This window comes from Leopardus geoffroyi, chromosome X, assembly GCF_018350155.1.
Source record: "Leopardus geoffroyi isolate Oge1 chromosome X, O.geoffroyi_Oge1_pat1.0, whole genome shotgun sequence".
Classification (NCBI taxonomy): domain Eukaryota; kingdom Metazoa; phylum Chordata; class Mammalia; order Carnivora; family Felidae; genus Leopardus; species Leopardus geoffroyi.
The window spans coordinates 113,018,022-113,040,901 of NC_059343.1; the positions used below are offsets into that span (position 1 = coordinate 113,018,022).

General features: G+C 46.2%; 1 protein-coding gene and 1 non-coding gene across 3 annotated transcripts in view; both read left to right on the forward strand.

Moving 5' to 3' along the window:
* The window catches only part of FHL1 (four and a half LIM domains 1), a 63,023-nt gene that overhangs the window by 21,637 nt on the left and 18,506 nt on the right, over positions 1–22,880 (forward strand). For both annotated transcript variants that reach the window (XM_045472054.1, XM_045472055.1), the window contains exon 2: positions 586–659. The gene's annotated coding sequence lies outside the window, so the exon portion shown is untranslated. The remainder of the gene's footprint in view (positions 1–585; positions 660–22,880) is intronic.
* Positions 2,577–2,681, forward strand: LOC123595514. The gene has a single exon (XR_006711214.1). It is a non-coding gene; the product is annotated as a U6 spliceosomal RNA (small nuclear RNA).

Here is a 22,880-nt window from a genome sequence, read left to right on the forward strand (position 1 = left end):
GGATGAGCCTGCCCGCCAGCCTGCATCCTGATGCTGTTGTTGATTGGAGATAACTTCAGTGGTCACACGGCACCTCGTCTCCATGGAAACACCTCTAAATATTCCTCTGGTGACTTGTGCTCTACGTTCTGCCTGGATCTGAGCCCTCCTGTGGCAAAATATTCTAAAGATGTTAAGAGAGAGGGAAAAAAAGGCTCAACTAATAAATCTATTCTAAACGACTGAGTCATTTGTTTTGATTACCCGGGTGATTGCCAAATGTTAATTTAAAACTGAAATAGGCCATGAGCTCACTGTGCTAACAATGCTGAGTGTTTGAGCTAAGGCAGCCTGATGATGAGGGGCTAGACCCGGTGCCGGCACAAATGTTGTAGGATAAACAGACACTGGGGAAGTATGCGGAACATCCTGGCGGTTTAACTTTTAAGGGTTGTAAATATAAAGTAGAATGTGTTACCGTGAGGCATTTCGAAGGAAGTAGGCTTTGGGTGGGTTTTTTTTTTTTGTTTTTTTTTTTTTTGGAATTTCTAACTTTTTTTCTGAAAAGGTAACTTTGCGTCTCGCTTCTCATTTTTTCCTAATTAGGCACGTTGGAAGTTGTTGTCCACCGTGTCCAGCCCTTGCTGAATACATCCCAGTCACCACACGTCCAGCGTGAGGTAAGTTTGACTGATGGCCACAAGTTCGTACACCGACCTTCAGCCTTCCAATTAGTGGTGTTGGGGTTGACACTGTGGAAAAAAAAAAAAAAAAAGCTTTATTTGTACAGTAGACTGAACAGGATTCATTTTAATTGACCCAGCAAATATCCCTGCTTATCCTAGATATCAGCTTTCTGGGGACTGGCTTTTCAAGGGGAAAAACCAGTCTCATTTGCTTTTAATTTGGGGGCATGAAAAGTGAAGGTGCCAAGCACAACAGAACTGTTAGAAGGTCTGCCCGAAGATAAAGATGTGCTCATGCCCCCGCGTGAACAGTAGGGAGCAGGAAAGCTACGCCGAGCAGCCGAGCAGTACTGGCATCGAGCAAGGAGACTGCGGGAGAAGGCGGGGCTGACCCAATCAGCTGTCGGGGAGGGATCTTTGTGCAAGATCTCGGGTAGGAACTCCAGAGAGGGCTTCCGTTGGGTTATGCCAGCGAGGGCCAGCCCGTTGTTTTCAGCTCAGAATCGAAGTTCAGAGTGTGGCTTCCCCCGGTGTGAACAGCCAGATCGAGCAACCCTTTCATTTAGCGCACATTGCACAGACGTCCTCGGTCGTCATTTAGCCACAGGGCTTATATACACTCCGTGATGAAGATTCAGGGTCACTCAGTGCTCTCCTTGAGAGACGGGACATTCAGCTTCGCAGATCTCAGAGAGGGTTCCTCCAGGCCCCGCGTAAGGGGCCCCAGTCTTGCTGCTCTCTGTGCCCCGCCATGCACACGTTTGCGGGAGGGGAGGTGACATTTGCCAGCTGCAGACCAGTCAGGATTCGCACTTCCGTCCATCAGAAGCTTGCTGCATTTTGGTGTATGCCCCGCCCCCCGCCCTCTGCCTCTGCTCAGTCTCGCTTTCGATGAGGGTCATTGCTTTCCGTTAGGGCAGATGCTCACTTAGCTGGCCAAAGTTGTCTCCGGTATCCCTGCTTGCTGCCACCTTCTTCACACATTTTAAAATACGTATATTGACACCGTAAAGAATAAAAAAAAAAAGGACAGACTTTTAGAAGTGTTTACTCGGAATTTTGTCAGTTTCCTCAAAGACATGGAAGCTGGAAGGTCTCCCCAGGGCCTGGGGCTTCGGACCGGCCCAGAGACCAAAGCCTTGGCCATTTGTCAGCTGTGAGAGACACACCCTGCTGGCTCGGTCTGGGCCCTGCCGTGGCTGTCATCCATAGCCTTTACCTAAAATGGTTGTTTTCAAACTTTTATTTGTTAACGATAGAAACCTGTCTTCAAATAAAATCTTAGGTCGTCCCCCACCAGAGCAGAACTATGACTCTCACTGTCCTCTGAGGAACCCGAGGGCGGCTTGCCTTTGTTTTCCCACAGCAACAGAGACTAGATGGTGGAAGGAGGTCCACAGAAGGGCATAGCCCGTCAGCCTGGTTAGAAACACTGGCTGGGGGTCGGGGGACCTGGGCTTGGGTTGCCCGTAGCCATCTGCAACCTTGGTACGCTTCATCAGTAGAAAACTTTGACGGAAGCTATGTGTATTCTTATAAATGAAACATTCTAATGGAAGGTTTTTGAATACATATCTGAAGTGGTTTTGTGATATTAAACCACTCCGGTGACATCTTTAATTTGACCAAAACTTAGCATCTTTGAGTTTCCTTTTAAGATTTTTTCTAGGGGCGCCTGAGTGGCTCAGTCGGTTGAGCCTCCGACTTCGGCTCAGGTCATGATCTCACGGTTCGTGAGTTCAAGCCGCGCGTCGGGCTCTGCGCTGATGGCTCGGAGCCTGGAGCCTGCTTCGGATTCTGTGTATCCCTCTCTCTGCCCCTCCCCTGCTCATCCTCTGTCTCTCTCTGTCTCTCAAAGATGAATAAACGTTAAAAAAATTTTTAATAAATAAAAAAATAAAAATTTTTTTAGTGCTCGCTTCAGCAGCACATACACTAAAATTGGAATGATTACAGAGATTACCACAGCCCCTGCCTAAGGATGGCACACAAATTCGTGAAGCATTCCATATTTAAAAAAAAATAAATACAATAAATTTTTTAAAGTTTATTTTGAAAGACAGAGCAGAGGAGGGAAAAGAGAGAGGGAGAGAGAGAATCCCAGGCAGGCTCTGTGCTGTCAGTGCAGAGCCCAGTGTGGGGCCCAAACTCACAAACTGTGATATCATGACCTGAGCCGAAGCCGAGAGTCGGACGCTTAACCGACTGAGCCACCCAGGTGCCCCATTTGGGTTTCCTTTTTAGAGCAGTGAGTTTCTCAACTTGATCAAATCTTTTTTTTCTTTTTAAATTTTTTTTTGATGTTTATTTTTGAGACAGAGAGAGACAGAATGCGAGTGGGGGAGGGGCAGAGAGAGAGGGAGACACAGAATCCGAAGTGGCTCCAGGCTCCAAGCCGTCAGCACAGAGCCCAACACGGGGCTCGAACCCACAAACCGTGAGATCATGACCTGAGCCGAAGTCGGACACTCAACCGACTGAGCCACCCAGGCACCCCACAACTTGATCAGATCTGTTAAATTCTGTGACTTAATCAAATCTGTTAAATTCTGTTGCACTGTGATGGAAATCTATAGGATTGATGTGAAGCAGTTCCAGTCACAATGTAGTTGTATCTTGTGATCTTTCTTCGCTTTTCTTATTGATGTCTTCATTCATTCAGCCCTACTACGTAGTAAGCCGGGAATGTAGGCGTGAACTAAAGAAAAAGGATAATACATTTTCATCTTGATCTTCTTCAACTGTGGGACATCCCTGGATGATTTTCCTTTTTGCAGATGGGGAAACTGAAAGTTGATTTTCCTTTTTTTTTTCTTTTAATTTTTTAATCTTTATTTTTGAGAGAGAGACAGAGTGCAAGCAGGGGAGGAACAGAGAGAGAGGGAGACACAGAATCTGAAGCAGGCTTCAGGCTCCGAGCTGTTAGCACAGAGCCCGACGTGGGGCTGGAACTCACAAACCGCGAGATCATGACCTGAGTCGAAGTTGGATGCTTAACCGACTGAGCCACCCAGGTGCCCCCGATTTTCCTTTTTACATTAAATTGCCCAGTATTGAGTAGGCCTGGATGGGTTCAGGGGTGCAGTTCAAAGTCCCTGTCTCCAGTCTGCTCTCTGAGACTGTGATGTCTGGCACCTCCAGGCAGGAATGCACAAGTAATGAAGTATACGGGCGTTGCTGGGGCACACCTGTGCCCAGAACCCAAGTGCCCCAAAGTGAAAGCAAATGTAAATTGTGTGTTTCGTACACCCAAATTATACACAAATTTGGTAAATTTGCTTAAAACACTTGAACACTTTAGGAAAGTAGTAAACTTTATCACAGGTGAACTTATCACAGGTAAACTTTATTTTCAAGAACCTGAAATTATTCCACTTGGCCACCTTTTCATTATAGAATTGTATGGAACAAAAACTTTTTTTAATGTTTGTTTATTTTTCTGAGACAGAGGGACAGAGTGTGAGCAGGGAAGGGGAAAAGAGAGAGAGGGAGAGGGAGACACAGAATCTGAAGGAGGCTCCAGGCTCTGAGCTGTCAGCACAGAGCCCGATGTGGGGTTCAAACTCACAAACCATGAGATTATGACCTGAGCCGAAGTCGGATGCTTAACCGACCGAGCCACCCTGGTGCCCTGGAACAAAAACTTGAACCCCACATAATTCTTTTTTTACTCTTTTTAAAGTTTTCATTCATTCATTCATTCATTCAAGCAACCTCTACACCCAACATGGGGCTCAAACTCACGACCCTGAGATCAAGAGTGGCACACTTCTCTGACTGAGCCCGCCAAGAGCCCTGAACCCAACATAATTCTTAACATACACATGAGCTGGGTACTCTTTGTATTTGTTTCTGTAGGAATGACAATGTTGTTAATTAAGAATTAAACATGTATTTCACATCTAGGAAATATTTGTATCACTGACATATGGTCACTTTAATTATTGATTTGGCAGTTTTTAATATTCACAAAACACAAATTTAAAGTATGGTAGTCATAGTGATTTGGTTTGTACCATTTATATCGATGTGACCTCTCTTCTTCGTGTACCAGCAAGAGAGCACGAGATTTAGCACAGATGGCTTCCACAAGCTTAAAGAATTTGGAAACCATCAGTCCAGAGCCAAGGTCTCAAACGGGTGGGCTGAATCTGGCACACAGAGGTGTTCTTTTAAAATTTTAAGTGAATTGCCAGCATTTAAAATTTGAGAGATTTCACATGTTTCAAAAATCCAGATTTTCAGCTTCTCTTGAAATATCAGAAGATCTGGCAACATTGAGCCTGTATTCCTTTTGGGCAACACTAGGCTGAACAGCCGGATAGCTCCCGTGCCTTTGGCTGGAGCGTGAACTCTGAAATTTGCCAGGGTCCCTACCACCCTCTCACCTCCTTGATACAAAGGACAGAGGTCCTTTATCTCAGTGTTTAATGTGGCCATTATCTGAATGTTTTACTCGTTTTTAAGACCTGCAGGGCTCTTTCAGGCAAGTGAGTTTTCAAGAAAGCTCATGTCTGGATGAAATTGAGGCTATAGACTGAGAGCCATCCTTTCTCTCAAAATACTAGCTTGTAATTTTCAGGTACATGATGTTTGGTGATACTCATTTTAATTTAAGGGCATGCATTAAAAGGGTTGAGAGTGCCTGGCTGGTTCAGTCAGTAGAGCATTCGACTCTTGATCTTGGGGCCGTGAGTTCGAGCCCCATATTGGGCGTAGAGGTTACTTTTTTAAGAAAGGGATGGGGATAAACATTTGAGGAAAGAGATACCTTCTGATGGTGTCTGATTAAGAGAAGGAGCATCGGCAGAATTTGGCAGGTTCCTGTGGTCTACCCCAGTGTTTCCTCAAACTTTCACTTGTGGATCCTAACACAGGAGGTCTGGGGTAGGGCCTGAGATTACACAACTCCAGTAAGCCCCAGATTGTACCACTGCTAGTCCGAGGACCTATGTCCCTTTGAGTAGCAAGGGGACTTGACCCTAAAGCAATCGTACGAAAAAGCAGTCATGCGGTGATGTTTTGACAAATCTTTTTCTTTGGCCTAAGAAAGAGAAAGAGATCTTAGGCAGGCTATTTGTGGTCAGATCTTCATAGATAAACCTGAGTTCACTTCTCATTGTGGTAGGATAACGTTTAAAAGCCAATTTAATTTTTTTTTATTTTTGAGAGAGAGAGAAACAGGATGTGAGTGGGAGAGGGTAGAGAGAGAGGGAAACACAGAATCCAAAGCAGGCTCCAGGCTTTGAGCTGTCAACACAGAGCCCATTATGGGGCTTGAACTCACGAACCGTGAGATCGTGACCTGAACTGAAGTCAGACGCTTAACCGACTGAGCCACCCAGGCTCCCTAAAGGAAGTTTTAAAATAAAAATTAAACTTCTCTTTTACACGGGCTATGTTGTATTAAAAATAATGGACTTTTGGGGGACGCCTGGGTGGCTCTCTCTCTGCCCCACCCCTGCTTGTGCTCTGTGTCTCTTTCTCAAAAATAAATAAACATTAAAAAAAAAAAAAACCCTGGCTTTAAGTACTTGTAGTAAAAAAGCTACATGTGGTAAAGCTCAGGAATCATGAAGTAGGGATTAGAGCTGTTAATTTTGTAATTATCGGAGAATATATTTATGAGACGCTTGGAAAATTTATGAATGAGACCATAGAAAATGGGACAGGTATCCAGTCCCTGGATAAATGATAACCTGCAAGCTATATAAAATGATAGAAGTAGTCAAGAAGAGATCAACAGACTCCAATCCATAAAAAATTTCCGAGGGAGTAGACCTTCAGTGCTCTCGCCACCCACACAGAAACGGGACGTCTCGGGTGGTGGGTGTGTTACCTAACTCGATTGTGGTAATGAACTCACAGAATGTACGTGTGTCAGATCATCCCGGTTACCTTCGATGATTGTACGATTTTCGTTAATTCAACCTCAGTAAAGCTGAGGAAAAAAATAATGAAAACATGCCAGGAAAGTTTGTGGCGGAGGTGATAAAATCATTCATTTCTATCTTCCGCACAGAGCCCACGTAGATTGTGAGGCCTGGCACGTGCCTGGCCTGTGGTAGGTGCTCCATAACCGTTGGCTGAATGAGTTCTCCGGTAGGTGGAGAGGCAAAAGACATGCGTGTCCTGTCAGAGTGAACAAGTGCATGGCAACATGCTCAGCCTCAGTGGCATCCAAGGATGAACCACGTCCCAACAGCAAGAAGGTATATTTTTTGCCTTTTAAGCCGACACAACAGAAAACACGTAGTGCTAATATGGTTGGTTACCTTGAAACTGAGAAGCGCTTACTGCTGGGAGCTCTGTAAGTTGGTCATAAGCCTTTTAGAACATTTTGTGGCACTTTGTGGCCCAAGTCACAGATTGGTACCCCTTGATCCAGTAATCCTATTTCGGGACGTGCGCTCCAAGAAGCAAATTGTTCTACGAGAAGTAAAGAAAAGCTGCATGTTGCGGGTATTCGTCACAGTGGTATTTGTATGGACAAAAAGTTAGAATCTAAACATTCGTGTGCTCAAGCAAGATTCTTGGTTAAGTAAGTAGGATACGTCCATGCAGGAGAATTCCATGAATCTGTTCAAAATTATAACCTTGATGCTTGCAGACCAATATGGAAGAATTTGTCTAATACGGCCGTTGTCTATGTGCTATGATGATAGCCTTGTAAAGTGCCAGCGTGCGTGTGGACGAGAGCTAGAAGTAACACTTCATTTGAGGTTTTATTCATATTACTTGTCCTGTTGTTTGCACATTTTACCCGAAGTCTACGGCTCGCTTAGAGGTCGAGACTCCTCAGCTTCTACCTTCTCGACCCCATGCCACAAGCCATTGGTGTTGTGTAAATGACCGTGGCTCGTGATGAGGACTCCCGCCTAGAGCCTAGACACGGGGCTGTCATGCTAGAACTCCTCCCTGCTGCTTCGTTCCATCACCCTGACCTCTCGGTTTTCTTCCTTTTTTCCTCTCTTTGCCCATGTTTCATCTGTTCTCTGCAGTTGGTCGAGAGGCCCCTTGGTGTCCCACGTGTTAAAGTAGAACTATTTGTCTCCGAGCTTTTCACTGCTGTGCGGCCAGGGAGCGACTCTTGATGTCTCAAGGCTCCCTGTCCACTTAAGCAGAACCTTAGCGCAGCCGTAGTGCAAGGGCAGTACCTGTTTCCCCTTCTGGTGGCATTTAGCTAAGTGACAAAAATCCCCTCTAGCGTCCCGAGCCTTCGTCCAGCATCCCCTCCCCTCCGGCTGTGCTCCCCGTGTCACATATACTTGTTTCCCTGCTGGAAGTGTGCGTTTCTCCTTTAATTAGGTCAGTTACTTCATGTCTGTTTTTCTTTTTTGACATGGTTTCCTCTGGCTTTAGCACCACATATTTTCCCCATATGTCATTGCCTCTGGAGCTCCATGTTGCAATCGCTTTTCAAGGGGAACAGAGAGCACATTACTAAGGGGGGTAGCTCTTGACTCCTTGCCTGCCCTTTGCCTGCATGAGCATTCCTATTTCTTTTGGGCCTAGTTCTGTTTGGTTTTGTCGTCTTCATCGTCAGTTATGTTTGGACTGAAAGATACTTAAGTAAAAATAATGGTAAGTCAGAGATATGTCTGGCAAAGGTGCAGCACATTTGTTAAGGTTACTGGTTTATTTATCTCCCCTGTCTCTATGGTGACTAAATCCGGGGCTGGGATTTAATGGACTTAATTTTGACCTCTTGTACATCTCCTAACTTTCCCAGCCTCCGAGATAGAAGGAATTCATTTTCACTGGAGGAGAGAAACTGCCTCACTTAGAGGAAGGGTCCTAACTGCACTCTTGGAAAGTGGAATTCCAGAGTCTGGGCTTCTTTCGGTCGTCTTCTATCAGAGTTCATATAGCACTTGGAGAGAAAGCTGGCAAGTCTTTTGGAGAAACACACACATGCGCACCACATTACTGATGGCCCCAGGAAATCATTTTCTTTTCAGTGAAATAAAGTATTGTGTAGTTAATGTGAATGAACTGTCTATAAGAAATTCTTATGAGGGAGCCATTTGTAAGAATATTACATCAGTGGGAACACTGATTGGATATTACACTTTTTTTTTTCTATTTTTAAAAAGTATCTTCGTCACAGGATTATAAGTTGGCACGCATATAAATGTCTAAACCATATTTCATATTTGAGCATATTAAACTGTGCCATGGAGGTCATAATAAAGGTTGGGTTTGATGAGGATTCCCATGGAAAAAGCCAGATTGTGCCACTGAAATGGAAGTCTAGCTTTCCACCTGTACCTGCTGGATGTGAAATGAAGACATGGGCTATCTGATCTCTAAGGTAGCTCGAGTCAAACCATCTGGGACTTCAGTTCGTTCAAATGACCCTTTAAAACTTTTTATCCTCTTCCATATGCTACTTTGAGACTTGGAAGGACACTCGGGTTTCAGAAAGTTTAATGATGTATCCAAAATCGAGTCAGAGTGCTTGACTTTATTTAAGGCTTGTGTATCCTGTGTTAGTTTTTCATGGAGAATTCACCTGTTGGCAAGTTCCTTCATCTTCTCTAGGGGCAGACTCATATATGTGAATTCTCTTTGAAACCACATCAGAGGAGGCGTTCCTGGGTGGCTCAGTTGGTTGAGGGTCCGACTCGATTCCAGCTCAGGTCATGATCTCGCGGTTGTGGGATCAAGCCCCGGCATCGGGCTCTGCACTGGCAGCACGGAGCCTGCTTGGGATTCCCTCTCTCCCTCTCTCTCTCTCTGCCCCTCCCTCCCGTTCTGTCTCTCAAAATAAATAAATAAATCTCAAAACCAAAGCAAAGGAGCCCATCAGTGATTAACAAGCATCGCACAGAGGCCGAGGAGAGAGGGGGACATGAGTGCGGCTGCACCCTTATTCACCAGTGAAATAACAGGGTTCGTTTCTGTTATCAAGTTTGGTTCAAGTCAAATAGGAACTTGTGAATACCTAATGTTTTTATGAAGTTCTTGTAACGTCATAAAACTCTGTGGATGTGGAAGTCGTTTTACGGCTTTCTCCATCATCACCTTGTCTATTAATAGGACGGAGACTTGAGAAGCCAACAGATGCTCGCCTGTAAAGAGATCCGTCCTTGGGAGATGAATGTTGGATAGTCACTAAGTCCTGGGTTTGAAACTTACTAGATTCAAGTCACAGCTTCACAGTGGAATCGTGTCCGTTTTTTCACGGTCCGTACAACAGGCACAGCTGAGGTCCCAGCTTTTGCAGACATCCAACCGTGAAGGCTGAAGCCCTTGACAATGCTTGCAAGAAAGAGTAGCACCCGCATCCTCCTTATGATCATTGTCACCGTCATTATCCTATCGTTATGGGCTGGGATCCCCGTGTGGAGAGCTGTGCTAATACTGGCCATAATTCATTTGATTTTTTTCTTTAATTGTTAATATCTCCATTTTGTTTAAACAGCTCTAGGCATCAAATCAATTCAACTAAAAAGGATGAAATCTGCGAAACGTATTTAGAACAGCGGCCCCCTTCTCCTATCCTATCAGCCAGATCAGCTTCACACTTGATACAGATACAGCATCTCTCACTGAGAGATTAAAGAAAAAATCAAATGAATTTCCGTACCACTTCTTCACCTACGTAGTAAAGCAGTGGCCCTTAGGTAGTTGGATGAGAATTTGTGGTCTTTGCGAGTCTGTCAACACCTCTCAAACCATGCGATACGTGTACGTGACGGGACCGTTTATATACGTTCTTCAGGACTGTGAATTAGTAATTTACTTAAGACATCCCAAGTGTCTCTTTTCCAGAACCAGTGGAGATTTTTCTGTGGATTCCGGTGATGGGTTTGTGCACGTGGTTGTCGGCATGTGTGTGCGTGCGTGTGGTAGGGCATTCACAATCAGTGGTGCCTTTTGCTCACTAAAGGGGTTCAGATGCTCACTGGTTGGAGAAGGTGAGTTCCACTCTTGGCTTGGGGCTCACATGACAGGTTTGAACCTGGAAACAATACAACGTGTTCCATTACTCTCAGCCCTTCCTTTAACGTTCCAAGCTGTGCCCTCTGTATCCTCAGTCCTTACAGACGTTCCACGGGCTCTTGGGCCAACTCCTTCGGTCCTCTCCAGGGTGTTTTCTGTTTTTATTACTGGGACAGTCGGAGGCACAGAGAGAGTCAAGCGTGTGGTTGGGGCCCCTGTCTTAAACTGGACAGTAGTTCCCCGTTACCTGTGCTTTCGCGTTCTGGGGTTTCTGTCACCGGTCAGCCGTGGTCTGGAAGCGGGTGGTCCTCCCGGTGTAGTGTCAAGATCAGAAGCCGCCTGATGCTGCGTCACAGTGCCTGCGTCATTCACCTCCCTGCGCCTCATCATGTAGGCATTTTGCCTCACATCATCGTTGCGAGAAGGAAGAGCGCATACACTAAGATATTGTGAGAGAGAGAGAGAGACCACACTCACATAACCTTCTAACAGGACGTTGTTATGATTGGTCTATTCTGCTAGTAGTTACTGTTGCTCATCTCCTGCGCCTGACCTATACGTTAAACTTTATCATAGGTGTGTGTGTAGAGGAAAAACCATAGTCTCTTGCAGGGTTCGGTGCTATCTGTGGCTTCAGGCATCCGCTGGGGGTCTTGGAACAGACCTGCGGGGGGGAAACAGACCTGTGGGGGAGGGGGCACGACCGTACTCTGCTTCCGCCGGGAAACTGGAACCTGTTTCGGAGCCGGAATACCGACCGATGTTTTCTGTGACGTCCTCCACATCGGTTACTAGTTAGTGGCAGCGGCTTTGCAAGCATTTACTAGAGAAACAGTTCATTGAATGAGAGGCATTTTATGAATTGGAACCCACAGATAGCATTACTGTGGTATTACCCAGGACTATCTGAGGATCTTTATCTGACTCCCTGTTCCTCTAACACCGGTGTTCCTGACATCGTTGGAGCATATTCTTGAACACAACAGGCCCTCCTGCCTCATCGCGGCACGGCATCGTGGTTTTGTAAGCATTGCATTATGCACGTTTCAGATAGGCAGAAAAGTTGAAGTTATGCAGTCAGTACTCACATCCCCACCACCCAGGTTCTACACTTAAACATTTCACTGCGTTTGCCACATCACATATCCGTCCGTGCGTTAGTCTACCTTCATTTTTGGATGCATTTCAAAGTAAACCGCCAGCATCCGTACACATAACCCCCCCAAACACTTGAGTGTGCACATCCTTCTGTGGTTTCAATTTTGACATTCTTAGAGCTGTTTTCAGATTTTTAAGGTTCTGGCATTTGTTTTGATGATGCCTAAGAAGAGATGGTAAGTTGAATGTGAAATGAGCTCCCTTCTCAGACTCTGGGGTGTTTGGTTTTGTAACTACAGCAAGCGTACAAACACGCACACATCACCGTCCTCTCTCCCCCATGTTACACGGTCACCCCATGTGTATTGTTGAGACTTGGAAGGCCAGCCAAGGACACAGAGTTGAGGGTCTTATTTATTTGAGGAAAACTGGCGAATTGGGGTTGAGGCTAGGAGGGCAAAAGGTTAGAGCTACGTGTGATAAGGGATGTGGAAAGCGGTTCAGAACCAGGAGGTTATGAGTGTGCTACCACTTACCCAAGGTCTGGGGAAGGTTTAGTGGCTGTTTATATTACCCAGGGGGAGGGGAGAGAGGGTCATAGATTTAATAAACACTAACAGTACAAATGCAGGATCCTTCCAGTTTTTTTTCTTTGTTCCAAGATTTTAAGTAATCTCTGCACTCAATGTGGGGCTCAAACTCATGACCCCGAGATCAAGAGTCATGCACCCCACCCACTGAGCCAGCCAGGTGGCCCATGGGTCCTTCCATTCTAATGGTTTTTCCATTATATCATGGGGAACCCTAGAATTCATAGAAATGTTGCAGAGCCTTCAACATTTGAATTAGATATTTCAGAGTGTGTTGAACTACTTAAGAAACTGACAAAAACCAATGGACACACTCCACCGTGTTTTGTGGTCAATTGAAACACACTGGACAACACTTAGCGATTGACTTGGAAATAAGTAAAGGTTATTAATGTCAACTCAAAATAAAATTTTGGATGACACCTATCTGTCATCCATCAAAGCCAGGGTAATATTCCTGTTATGGGAATAAAGACAAAAGGTCTTCAGCAAGACCGTTCCACTAAAGCCATGGTGTTAAGGTATCAGCCTGAGAAAGCTGAAGTTACAGTTTGGTTTTCAGTTACCGTGAGCGCTTAGCCATCTGTTATATTTAGATTTTTTTTTTTTTCTGGTACCTTTAGGAATCTGGAAACAGATGACTATATGCTTTCCACTCGAAACTGCCATAAAAGGGGAAAGGTAGTTCAGGGGTTGGAGGCTGGCTCCTGGGTCATCTCTCAGTTGGGGCCATGTCAATGGACTAGGGAACCTTCTAAAAGGTCTCTCTCTTGGCCCATAGCTCAGACTGCTCACCCGAAGTCTGAAGACATGTGTGTGCAATATTGCAGTTCGTTAGGAGATTTTTCGGGACTTCTTTGATTATGCCTGAGAAGCTTTACAATGGCTTTGGCAGATCTCTTTCAGATGGAGGCCGCAGTTCCTCACTTTCGTTCTGGATTGTACCACATTCTGTGTTCAGAGTCTAAAATGCCTTTTGGAAGCCAGCACCTGCTTGTGTGTGGCTTCAGTTTGTGTTTTAAAATGTTTGCTTAGCTATATTTTATTTTCCCCCAACATCTTATGATGAAGATTGTTAAAGTGGAAATGATTCCGTGGGGGAACACCTGTATACCCGTCATCTAGAGTCCATCATTAACATGTTATTTACTGTATCTGTTTGATCACCAGATCTACCCATCTCTCTATCCATAATTCCATATTATTTTTGGATGCATTTCAAACTAAATGCAGTAGATTTCACCAGTTAGGTAGCTTTATATATTTAACGCACTCGGAGTCTGGCTTTTTGAGCACCACACAAATGTGCAGGAATTGGCATAGAGTCCTATGCAAGATGTAAAATAAATGCTCAGTTTTACTGGGGGAAAAAAATTTGGAAGCCTTATTTTAAAAGTAACAGATTTTCTGGAATTCTGGCATGGAGTTGGAAAAGAATACTGGTGTATTTTTAAATCTGAACTTACTCGTGACTCAGACGATGCTGACCCCTAATAAGGGGGGGGGGTATCCTTGTAGGTTTTGTTTTCAGTTGTTGAGACAGGAGCCAAATAACTTCCACTTCTCATGGAGAGGCAGGCTCATCTTTAGAAGTGTTATAAACAGCAAGTGTTGGTCACTCCAACAAAATCTATTTTATTTGGAAAGCAGGGAGGAGCAGTTAACTGAGGACCAAATTGGTCTCTGCTGGATCCGATCCCGAACCATGGTGTCAAGGTGTTAAGTGCAACTTATAAAAAAAAAAAAAAAAAAAAAAAAAAAAAAGACATCCTCATTACAATTGGAACAGCGAGAGTGGGATGGAGGTGAAAGAGGTTAGTGCGTGGCTTCTGCCCCTCCGTACGGAAAGCGCTCTCTACCTTCTTGCAAAGCTGTGTTGTTGTTCCCTTCCTTCTCAATCCCCAGAATCATGTGCAAACACTCTCCCTTGGCCCAGGGGGTTGGCTGGGTATATTTCCTTCTGGAAGTCTTCACTTGCACTCTTGAGTTAGCTGGCAGATCCCTTAAAAGCCTTTCCAAGCAGCTTCTCCCCTTCCCCAGAGGGTAGAAGCAGGTCTCTGCCGTGTTTCCCATCTCCGACCTTCCAAGAGAGTGTACTACAGAAGACCGAAGAGTCAGGGCAGACGGTCTTTGGGAAAGGGAGTAGGTGTGGGATGTGGGCTGAACTGGGTGGTTAGATACATTTTAAATGTGTCCACAGAACACGACAACAAAATTCTGGAACACAACGACGTTACAGGGAGTTGTAGAAACTTTACCAGCCTCCTCAGATAGACGCGCTACCCTTTCAACCCCATAAAAAGTCCTCGGCACCCTCGAACTGTGTGTACTTTGGTCCTAGAAGAGACCGTTGGGTCGCAGAGGTCTTGATTCCTCTCTACCGCCGACTTGCTCTTTGATCTCAGAATGTGACTGGCCTGTTCCATGATGGTGGCGTAAGCACCAATAATACAGCTGATTAACTGCCCGTGGTCTGATAGGGCAGGTGAAAACTGTATCTGGCTTCCATTACAACTCAAGTGGTTGAGTTATTTCACTAACATTTAGGTATTACCATCAATCAGATTTAATTTTTGAAAAGAGGTGTTTTGCGTACACGAATACTTCATATTCCGTAGCCTGTATGTCTGGCACCGCCCGTAACTAAATATTTCCGTCGGTCCGCTTAGAAGATTCGTTCTCTCCCTGCAACACGTATGTTTAAAACACACAGAAATTGATTAGACTGTGTACTTATTGCTGGCAGGAAGGTGGACAGTTGTCTAGATTTATGGTCAGGACAGGTGACAGGACTTGCGTTTCTATTCTTAGTTTGACCTCGCCCCCCTCTCTTAAGGCGAGACACTTAATCTTTTTTAATGTCTCAGTTTATCCGTCTGGAACACCTGTAGCCTTCTTTCATGAAGACGGTACCTGGTTTATGTCTTGATGGCATTTGAGGATGTGCCACAGAACGTGGCAGGGGGGTTCAAATGACTGTGTAGAAACCATTTGAATGTCGAACGATGATCTTGACAAATTACTAATTACTACATTTAGAAAGTTACAGCTCTGGAGGGAATTGATATTTGATATTGTTGTCCTGTGTGTTCTAAGTTACCATCATAACAGTAGGAAAATAAACCCTGTCTTGGCTATGTTACAAAGGGATTAACTCACTTCTTCAAGTTGTTACTAAATCTCCAGCCCTTCCCACAACAGAAATAAAAAGTACTCCTTGTTTTCTTTAGTTTTTCTGGGATAGAAGTCTTCAAACTACTCTTGGCTTCAGGTTGTCTTCTGTTGGGTGTTTTCCAAATTATTCTCTTTGTGGAGACTGAAGGGTAAACTGTCAGTTACTTAAAGCAACTAAAATTGCCCTCTACCCGTGTGCAGAGGAGTATGCTTTTGATTTGTAGATCAAAGCGAAGAACCAAGAGTATGTGGGGCTTGCCTATTATACATTTGTCCCCAGCTCCTTGTGTCTCTGCAGAGAAATAGTAATGAAATACAAGAGGATTAAATACCTAGACCCTAAGTAAAAGCGAAAGACCCATATGACTGTTTCTAAATTCTCTCTCCTGGAACGTGTGGGCTGATGAGAGAGAGAATCCCTGTCACGGAGGTTGTCCGTCTTTTGCCAATGATCCGCTCCTAGATTTTATGATGCATGATAAATGGGCATATGTTTTTTGTGAAAATCGTGGGGTGTGAGTCATGCGAAGACTTGAAAAACGAGGACACCCTACCTGCTTCGGTACAAAGCCTGATATATGTATATATTTTTTTCTTCTTTTAGAAATCTTTATTTTGACATTACTTTTCAGTTCATACAGTGCCTGGGCACAGGTGACTTAATGTGGCTCCTAAAACAATCTGACAAGGAAAGCAGGGCAGGTATTAATGTCCCCATTGTATCGACAGGGAAGGAAAATGAACCAACAGAGCCTGGGACTCTTCGCTGGCATTTCTGACTCTATGTCTATTGCTCGTTCCTTGAGTTACGAAACAACAAAGTCGTCAAAACATTCCTGGTCTTTGCATTAAATGAAAGCTTACAATTAATTTTTTTTGTTTAATTTTTTTAACATTTATTTATTATTGAGAGACAGAGACAGGCCGTGAGCAGGGGAGGGGCAGAGAGAGAGGGAGACAACAGAATCCGAAGCAGGCTCCAGGCTCCGAGCTGTCAGCACCGAGCCCGACGCGGGGCTCGAACTCACGGACCGCGAGATCATGACCTGACCCGATGTCAGACGCTTAACCGACTGAGCCACCCAGGCGCCCCAAGCTTACAGTTAATTTAACTTGTATAGTGTTTTCTCCATTTTGACAAAGTTAGGTCGTAATTGGCTTTGAACTTGCTAAGCTCCTGAACTAATCTCTTCTCTGCTTGCTTCCTTGTCCACTGTGATCATTTATGTAGGCTTCAGCATTTATTTGTGAGGTTAAATGAGTAGACAGTTTGAAGTGAATTAAAATTAATGTGGTTTTGCGATATTTATAACGCTGCTGGTTTGCCACACTGAATCGCCACAACACTGTGATGGGGATCTCTGTTTTAACGTCGAACAAAAACAGCTGGTAGCCACACTTCCCATTCGATTTGCATATATGACGCCGAATTATTTTTTTTTTTTTAATTTTTTTTTTTTTTTCAACGTTTATTTATTTTTGGGACAGAGAGAGACAGAGCATGAATGGGGGAGGGGCAGAGAGAGAGGGAGACACAGAATCGGAAACAGGCTCCAGGCTCTGAGCCATCAGCCCAGAGCCTGACGCGGGGCTCGAACTCACGGATCGCGAGATCGTGACCTGGCTGAAGTCGGACGCTTAACCGACTGCGCCACCCAGGCGCCCCTTGATTTGCATATATGACGCCGAATTATAAACATCAGCCCCTTTTCCTGAAATCCAAAGAGTTGACTTTTGAAGTGTCTGCCGTGAGATGGGAGTGTGGTGCTGGTGACCTTTCTTTTTCTCGTTAGTCCATAGAAGCAGGGAGGTGCAATCTAAGTTGGTAAGTCAGTGATGAATAGAACACAAGCCACCTGGCCTTGGTTAGTTACGTGACCTCGGAAAAACCAGTGCCCATTTCAGAAAAGACCGACTTCTGAGACTGCAGATGACCAGCTACTCTTCTGCTGTCAAAAAGAAACACTCACAGGGTTAATGGACAACCCTGACACAGACAGAGTCGAGAAACCCCTAGCAGGTTTCTGTAAGGAAGGAAGATGGTGTTTTGTTTTCCCAGCAGGCCGTTTGAAGGTCAGACCTATGACTCAGAGCCGGGCACTTTGGTGGTGGCATGCATCAGTGACCTGTTGCCAGTCTAAGATCATCCAGCAGGGCTTGTGCCCAGGGCTTGTGCCCCTCCATTATAACCTCTAGCCGAGGCGCCACCTTTCGTCTTTAAGAATAGATAAAAAGGAGCACAGGAACATCTGAAAATCAGATACCATGTGGACCTTACAGCTTTTCAGCCTGCAGACTCGACGAACACGAAGTGCCTCCTTAATGTTGGGGCGTAGATCGTCCCTCGCCGCCAGTCTGCCACAGCGCGGCGCCGTGTGAACCTATATGCACTTCGTCCGGATAAGTGTTTTACTCAGTTTCTTGTTTTGTAATTCATCGCGAGGCGTTGTGGTTTGGTGCAAGGAGCACTAGACTTGGAATCAAAAGCCACTTCCTCCCTGGGTGGCTCATTGACGGAGGGTAGCCTTAGCATAGTTGGCACGGGATTTCCACGTGGTCTGTTCTCTGCCTGGACAAAACAAATGTGCCATTTCAGTGAGCTTTGGTGGGTGCTTGCCTGGGCCGCTTGAGATCCCTTCGTCCCTTTCCTTTTCCTCTCTCCCTTCTCCTGGGAGTCACGACTCTTTCATGCATCTGACCCTGCTGCCTGTCAGAGGAAGGCAATCGGATTAAATTAATTTACTGCTTTTACTAGTTGCTTCATTCCCTGGTGTTGAACTTTGCATATTTCTCACAGCGTCGTTTGTAATAACAGACTGGAAACAAATGTCTGTCGATAAGGGACTGATTAAGAAAATTGTAGTGCATCGGGGCGCCTGGGTGGCTCAGTCAGTTAAGCATCTGACTTCGGCTCAGGTCATGATCTCGCGGTTCGTGAGTTTGGGCCCCGCGTCGGGCTCTGGGCTGACGGCTCAGAGCCTGGAGCCTGCTTGCTTCAGATTCTGTGTCTCCCTCTCTCTCTGCCCTTCCCCTGCTTGCTCGCTCCCTCTGTCTGTCTCAAAAATAAACATTAAAAAATTACATATAAAAAAATTGGGGTATATCTACACAGTTGAATACTATATACGTCATAAAAGTGGATGCTCTTTCGGCACTAACAGGCAGAATTCGCTAAAATACGCAGAATAGAAAAGGCAAAGTATAGGAGAGTACGTGTAGCACATCACCATCGTGTTTTTAAAAAGGGAGAAAGAAACAATATAGACAGCTACATATTTTTCATATGCCCAGTGTCTCTGGAACCGTAAGGAGACACTGGGATCGTTGGTAACTAATGGAGAAGGGAAGTGCATGTTTGGGGACAGGCAGGAGAGGAAGACTTTTCAGTATGTAATCGTTTGCACCTTTAGAAAAAAACATTTTAATATTCTTTCAATGTTCATTTATTTTTGAGAGAGAGACAGAGTGAGGGGGGGAGGGCCAGAGAGAGAGGAAGACGCAGAATCTGAAGCAGGTTCCAGGCTCTGAGCTGTCAGCACAGAGCTGGATGCGGGGCTCAAAGTCACAAACCACGAGATCGTGACCTGAGCCGAAGTCGGACGCCTAACCGACTGAGCCACCCAGGCGCCCCAAAAACATTTTAATATTCAAAAAATAAAAGAAATGCATACACAAAAAAGAATGTTCAATAGTAGCATCATTCATAATGGCCGAAACGAAGAAACAGCTCGTGTCCGTCAGCAGGTGAGTGAACAAACACGGGGTGTATCCGTACGATGGAATACTATTCGGCAGTAAAATACAATGAAGTGCTGATTTATGCTACAGCATGGATGAAACTTGAAAACATGAGGTTTAATGAAAGAAGCCGGACACAAAAGATCACACATATTGTTTGATCCCCTTTATACAGAAGTGTCCAGAATGGGCAGACCCACAGACAGAAAGTAGATTAGTGGTTGCCGGGAGCCTGGAGGAAAGGGAGGGTCTAGGGAGTGACTGCTGATGGCCACAGGGTGTCTTTCTTTGTGAAGAAAATGTTCTGGAATCAGATGAGGGTGATGATTGCTCAACTTGATGAATATGCTAACAATCACTGGAGTGTGCGCCTTGAAAGGGTAAATTTTATGGTGTGTTAAGTTGTGTCTTAATACATAAAAGGAAAAAACAACTTGGAGTCAGGAACATGGAAACATGTTTTAAGAATCACTGTGAACACAGAAAACAAGAACCTTCTTACGTTTTCACCCATGAAATGTCTCCATTGGAAGATAGTTTACATAGGCTCACCGACAACACCAGAGGCCTTCATACCCTCTTAGCTACTTCCACAAACACGCGCCAGCGATCTTCCCATTTTGTCGGGGGATACCGTTAACCCAAAAGAAGGAAGGCTGGATTGATAGAATGTTCAGTATGTGCGATTGAGATGCTGTGGCTGTGGGCCTTTCCCGGTCCATGGCACTGGGAGAGACGGGTATGGTGGGTTTGGCCAGAGCCTCAGAGAATCCTTTGGACCAGCCCTTTCTCTCCTTGGAACTGGCCCCAGAGGGACCCCTGCCCCAGCACTGCCTGCCTCCTCCCGGGAGCCGCCCCCATTCCCTTTCTTTTATTTTCCTGGGTTGAGCTGAGTCACAGGGTTTCAGGAGCCCTTCCTGAAAGGAGGGAGACCGGTGGGCCTGACGGACAGACACAGTTCCTCTTCCAGGACCGCGTCACTGGCATATCGCAGGTGCCGTGGCCCCGTGAGCCGTCATCCAGCAGGACAGTGCCCACCGTCGCATCCGGCCTGTCCGTGGGCTGATCAGGTAACTGTTCTGTCAGTTCTCCCAACTCGGGTGCTTTAACCCGAATTCGTCTAGGGGTGGACGTGGGGGGATGACCACAGTGTGGTTTTGGGCAGCAGCGGGATAGACGATGCAGCTTTCAGTCGTGCTTCCCCTGAGACCTGACGCCTTCCTGTGCTTCGCTTAAGTCCAGTGTCCCCACAGGCAGTCTTCCCTCACGTCAGCTGCTGAGCCCTTCCTCTGCATGGCCTAGAAAGAGAGCTCTTTGAGATCCACGTCCTTGGCATTCATTCAGCATGAACTCACGTCAGGGGCGCCTCAGTGGCTCAGTCGGTTGAGCGTCCGACTTCGGCTCAGATCGTGATCTCACGGTGCGTGGGTTGGAGCCCCGCGTCGGGCTCCGTGCTGAGTGTTCGGAGCCTGGAGCCTGCTTCGGATTCTGTGTCTCCCTCTCTCCCCACCCCTCCCCTGCTCGCACTCTGTCTCTCTCTCTCTCTCAAAAATAAGAAACATTAGAAATAGTCACTAAATTCTTAGTGTAGTCTAATGCTTAACCAACGTGTAAAAACAAATCAACTCCCGTCATACATACAGAAGTAACCTACGCTCTGGCCAGAGCTACTGTTTCTGATGCTATAGGTAGTCTCTTTTCGTCGGTAGCCTTCTTGGGCCAAGTTGAGATCAGAGAGGCGGTCCACGGGTGGCCTGTCTCATTAAGGGCTTTCACCCAAGCAAGCCTTCATTTGTTGTGTCGGAAAGTGTAATCATCCATTGGGCTCACTAGGACCTTACTTGGTAGGAGGGATGTAGGAAAACTCCTTTCTCACCCCAAGTCTGAGCAGGTGACCTACACCTAGTGGGTCTTTTATTTTCACTAGAGGATCAAGAGAGCAGCCTTGTCTTTCCAAGGTGTCCCACCACCTGTCCCTAAACCGTCTACATCCATGTAGGATGTACAGCTGTCTTCTGGGCTGTTGTGCCTGCCAGAGGCTGATTCCTCTGAGGCCCTGGGACGTGTCAGATTGTCCTCCTGTTGACGCATCAGGCTCATAACCCTCACAGTTGGGCTGTTACCTGTTTTTCACGTGTGCCCTGTGAACTGGTAAATTCGAAAAGAAATTTTTCTTTTGCAGGAGTCTGCTGCTTGGGAATCCTCATTTTTAAAGCATAATTGAATAAATAGCAAAATGTGCCCACTGGGTGCCAGCCACCGTTGTGCAAGGGTTTAGCGCTTTATTTCTCACAGCAGCCCTATAAACCTAGGCACTCCTGTTATCCCCGTTCTGCACATGAGCAAATTGAGTCACAGAGACGTTAAGTAGAATTGGCTTGCACACAACCAGTAAGTGGTGGAGACCGGATTCGATGTGAGACGCTCTGGCTCCAGGGCCCGGGCCCTTTGCCGCTACGGAAGTCCCTTGAAACCGTATAAAATAGATCCACCCGTGTTAAACTCTGAGCACGCTCCACGTTGCTTGTCTTAGAACAGTGTTCGTTGTTCTGCCGATCGCCTATAAAATTAAGACTTGACTTTCTTCCGCGGAAGCCCTCCAAGATGGCCAGGGGCCCGGTGGACGCCATTTTGTCTGAATTCCACCGAATGCAGCGGAGCAGTCGGCCGCCCATTCCACACCTGAGACAGGCCGGTCTTCTTTACACGTGGTACATATTTACGTGTGTGTTCTCTTCGACCGTCACACTGCTTGAAAACGAACAAGAAACGTTGGGATTTGAGATAAATGTGATGTCCTCTTTCTGAGTGCGTGACCTTTGGTGGCTTCAGCCACTCTAGCTGCAGACTGCTTCTCGTGTTCTATTTGCTGGACTTCGTGTTCCTGTCATTCTATTCATGTACCCGCTGCCTGGCACGGCGCGCGTACTGCTTGACTTCCAGAGCTTTGGAACCGTTTGCTCGGGCTCCTTGGGCGTCAGCTGTTGTAGGAGGACCCTTTACCCCTCCATCAACCTGGACCTCCCCTCCCTTGCTCTGCGGCAGCTGCTGCGGCCCCACTGCCTCAGCTGAAGTTGATGGTATCTGAGGAGACTCTCGCCGTAGCAGGAGAGAATCTAGAGTGTTTTACCTGTCCCCTAGTGTCGAGGTCTGTGACCCGGACACCGGGCCTCTGCCTATTACTCTCTAAAGTCAAGGGACCATAAAGCACGGTCCCGACTCGTACGCTGCCGTGGGTCAAGAGCCGTCGCTGGAAGCAGCTTGATGTGGCACGAGGGACGGGACACTGGGGGTCCGGACCCTCTGGTTCTAGATCTGGAGCTGCTGATAATGCAGTGAAGCCGGTCATGTCCCATCTCTGGGCTTTAGTCTTCCCGTCTATGAAATGGGGTGGCCGGGCCGCTTGGTACCTAAGGTCGTTTGCAAATCTGCGTGACGACAGATGGGAAAACTAAAGCAGTCTTTGCGAAGGTGGCATCGCGCGTGGACCCCACCCGTTCTCCTCTGTCCCCACTGTGCACGGGTGGACAACACAAGCTATCGGTTGGGGCGGTCATGTCGTGGTAGGCCACCCACAAGATCACACTGGCCTTTACTCTGGTCTTCCTGTGGCGTTTTCACGGTATGATGCTCGTCCTTGCCAACAGAGTAGCTGTTCCCACAGAGA